This window comes from Culex pipiens, chromosome 2, assembly GCF_016801865.2.
Source record: "Culex pipiens pallens isolate TS chromosome 2, TS_CPP_V2, whole genome shotgun sequence".
Taxonomy (NCBI): domain Eukaryota; kingdom Metazoa; phylum Arthropoda; class Insecta; order Diptera; family Culicidae; genus Culex; species Culex pipiens.
Window position 1 is genome coordinate 160,895,177 of NC_068938.1, and position 4,456 is coordinate 160,899,632.

Here is a 4,456-nt window from a genome sequence, read left to right on the forward strand (position 1 = left end):
AAACTATTGCTGCAGTCAGTAGCCTAAACATGAAAATTAATAAAAATGAAATGAAACAATTCTCCCAAATCAAATTTATCAAGTTTTTTTTGTATTTGTTATTTGCCTAAAACTTTGTGTGTCCCTTCGCTATGACCGAAGAATCCATTTTGCGTCTTTAATTCGTTTATTCTAGCTCATATCAGCCCATACAATATTGTCAGCAGCAACTAAACTAAAAAAATTATATGTAAACTTGAAAATGAAAAAAAAACAGATTTAAAAATAACTAAATTTATTTCACTTGTGAAAAACAAAATCGATTTGCAAAAAGACGAAATATCTTGATAATAATTTTTGGATATGTTTTAAAAGATTAAATAAGACAATTTTGAGCTAGGTCCAGCAAGGGCAGTAAAATTACAGTGATGCCATTTCTTTTTTTTAATTGAGTTGAGTTAATTTTTTAAAATCTTTTTCAAAGTAGATGGTTTTTTTCATCGAATAGATTTTTTTTGGTATTAAAAATAGAAAATGTTTGAATGTAAAGAAAGTATTAGACTATGAAAAAAAAACTCGCCCTTTATCGTGTTTGATAATGTGCCAAATTCGAAAACTTGTTTGCGACAAACTCGCAAACAAAGTAAAATGTAAGCAGGCTGACGTTTCTGCAAACAAACAAAGCAGGCAAACTAACAACATCATGTTGGCAACATGTCAAAAAGTGCGAGTTTGTTTGTCACAGTCTAATACCTCCTTGATTCAATTGGCCATTCTTTCTTCAACAAACGATAGTTCCGCAACTATCGGTCCAATCAGGGATGCCAGATGCACCGATTTGTCTATATTTTACAGACATTTGAGCTTGTGTCAAACAATTTTTGAGGTACACAGATTAAAAAGACATCATTAACTTAATATTTTGTAAATCAATCGAAATCTATTTCGTCAGGCTTCAAATGCTTAAATATGCTATTTCTAATGTATTTCTATTACTGTAAATTGATGTATTTGAATTTTAAACAAATTCACAGACATACAAAAACTTTTTATAGACATTATAAAAAACCATGTGACACCGTGTCCAATTTTCAATGTAAAAAAACGTCGACTAAGTTGAATTTTCTAAGCCATCTAAGCCACAAAAAATAATACATTTAAAATTTTAAAATCTAAATAATATTTCCACAAAAAATCAAAATAAGAGTTTTGAAACTGTTATAAATATCAAACTTCTCGAAAAAAATATTGAAATTCATTGTACAATTTGAATGAGAGAGATTGTCTCAGCTTTTCAAAACAAAAAATATTATGAATTTACAAACATGAACACATTACTTTAAATAAAAATAATTCTAAAGTTATACCTTAAGGCGTCATCCATAAAGTATGTCACGCTCTAGGGGGGGAGGGAGGGTCTGAGGAAGTGTAACTTTTCGTGTTATAAGTATAGGAAAAGCGTGACAAAGCGGGGGAGGGGGGGGGGTAAATTTTGGCTGATTTTAGCGTGACGTACTTCATGGATGAAGCCTAAGTTGGTATAACTTCAAAATGAAATAAAACATAATTTGATCTAAAATATGAATAAGGGATAATTTTCTATTTGGAAACATTTTTGAAAATAAAGCTTCGTTAAAAGAGATTAGAAAATTTCGAAATTGTTTCAAATTTAACTTTGAAAATCGAATCATAAATTTCCAAGTTTCCAACACATCTAGAATTTCATTTTCATCGATTCAAATTTTGTGTGGGCCTGTGTCTTAGAAACTTACTTTTTCTCAGCTTTTAAAAAAAAAACATTTTTTTTTCAGAGGTTTTGAGTACCTCAAACCTCAAAAAATCGAAAATGTATCTATAACTTGAAAACGGTGTTTTCGATTCCAAGTTTAATTTTGCTTTAAAAATATTTTTAATAATTTGTAGAGTCGTGTGGTGTTCGTGGGGGAGATCGGTTCGTGAATCGACGCGTGAGAACCTGCGAGATAGTAGTGAAAATTCGAGAATTCGTGTCGTCGTGTGAATTTCTGCTGTCGAGCCGGTTGTTTGCGGTCCGGTCGGTGCTAATACGTTGCGAAGTTTGTTATGAAGAAGTCGTGCGCTGTGTAGCAGAGCTATTTCATACTTTTGGGATATTATATTATGAATAGCACGTCGCCGATTAAAACGATAATTATAATTTCACTTCCTTCCAAAGCCCTTCCCATAGCTTCGTTGCTCGGATGGCACGCCGGCGGTAAGAAGTTTCAAAAAATGCGCGATTGAATAAGTCCTTCTCATAGCGTTGTAGCTCGGAAGGCAAGGATCATGTTTCATTTGCTGGTCATATCATCTACCAAGATGAATCCTGACCTTCCCTTTCCATTCCCTACTAACACAATTCCCTTACTTCCTGTGATGCTTGAAGGAGATGCTGTGGATTCAACGGTCTCATGCGGTGTCAACAGGTACAGAGCGACAAACTCTGTATCTGATGAGTCTGCAACTTCAACTATCGGACTAACATTCCTACCTTTGTTAAACTGCATCTCCTTGGGGGGGGGCGCCGGTATTGACTTAAAACAGAGATCTTCAGGGGTTATACAGTGAGGATGATTAGCTCCCACTACTCATCTGTTGGTTCATTGTGTAACTTCAGCTGATCCGTCAATAACGGAGTAGCAGCTCATTGGTAGTCAACCATGCTCATGCTCATGCTCATGCTCAAAAAATATTTTTAATAATTTGTATGTTCTGATTTTCCAAATTTTTCAAAACAAAAAAATATATCCCTTGAACCAGATTTTGCCCTATTACGCACTATGGCTCAAAAGATGTTTTTTTAGTCCTCGAAGTCATATAAAAAACCAAAATTAAAAAATAAGTATTTTGAAATTTCAACTTTACGTCATAAAAAAAAATAGAGAAATGTTTTTTTCGTGAGCCAATTATTTTTAAAAATCCGAATCATAACCTACAACTTTGCCGAAGACGCCAAATCGATCAAGAATTTCATACATTTACATACCAATTTTGTATGACCAACTTCCAAAATTGTATGGAAAAATGAATGATGCTAAATAGCATCTTTTGACATAGGGAATGCATAGATAAAGTTTAATCCAAATAATAAAAAAAAACTCAGTACGGTGTCATTTTGATTTTTGCAACATTGTTTTAAATTTTAATGTCTAAGAATCCAAAAATATATATTGATGTCAACATCAATAAGGAAAAACAAAAGAGGTGCTTCTATACAACACATTTGAAGATTCCACAACATTGAATTCAATCTTCATTTGTGAAAAACAAAATTATTTTTTTTTGCCAAAGACTAAAATCAAATCAAAGAATTATAACTTATTTGGCGAGGATTTAGCATTGCTGAAATTATGGCTGTCAATTTTAACTAAACAAAAGTGCACCTATTTAAAAACAAGTAGCGACTTATATGTTTGCAATTGAAATCTAAAGATTCAATCCAAGCCTTTCACAAAATTTACTGTAATTACTTGTAACAAAATGTCTTTAAAATTTTAGTTTGGAAATTTTACAACAAAAACATGTAATTTTTACAAGGAAAATGTTAACTGTTTGTCTTAGAACAAACATCTGAAAAATCAAGGTATCGTCATCTGGGGCAAAACGGGTCACATGGGGCGAATTGATGCAGTTATTTTACCCTTGTTATTGCATAAAAATTTGATATTTTTCATTAGTTTCGGATAGAACAGACACAGAACAACAAAAAAGTGCGTTGTTTTCCTAATTTCAAGCTTTGAAGTGCTTGAAATACTGCTGTCCCTAGTAAGACTGTATTCCTAATTCGCCCCATTTGACGGTATCATAAAAAATCAAGGTAGCTCAACGTACTTTACCGTACTACCGTACTTCACATTAAATATTTTGAAATAGTGTTTTACAAAGTCACAAAGAAAAATGCTATACAATATTGAATTAAAACAATGTCATTCTTTTCGAAATATTACCTCTGTAAAAAATAAAGATAATCAGGCTATATTAAAAAAAATAATGATAATAAACTGAATAATCATAAGATATGTGTTAAAACTGTTGTAACTCAATAGAAAACTCTTAAACTTACTTTTTGAAGTTCAAATTATGCGTGAATTTTCATTAATCGGTATGCTATATTTCCCGAAAATCCTAAGGTAAGAATAAATGATGGAAAATATTCCTTTTCTGCCATTTTAAGTGATATTCTTTTCTTCACAACTGAGTGCACCTTACGGAATGGTCCACCACCGAAATTTGTCCCGATCGCTGCTGCGTAGGTTGGAATTATTTCGATAATCGAGTGTCAATCGATATGCCTGCGATATATCCCCGAACGAAATGGTTCGATTTTCGTTTTCGGAAAGTTTAAGAGATTTTATTGATGTGACGAGATGTGATGATTGGGGCAGAGGGGTTTTGATACGAGGTCGTCATTCATATGGGACGGCCGGGGTATCACGTTTCTTCGGCTGGCACACAGCAT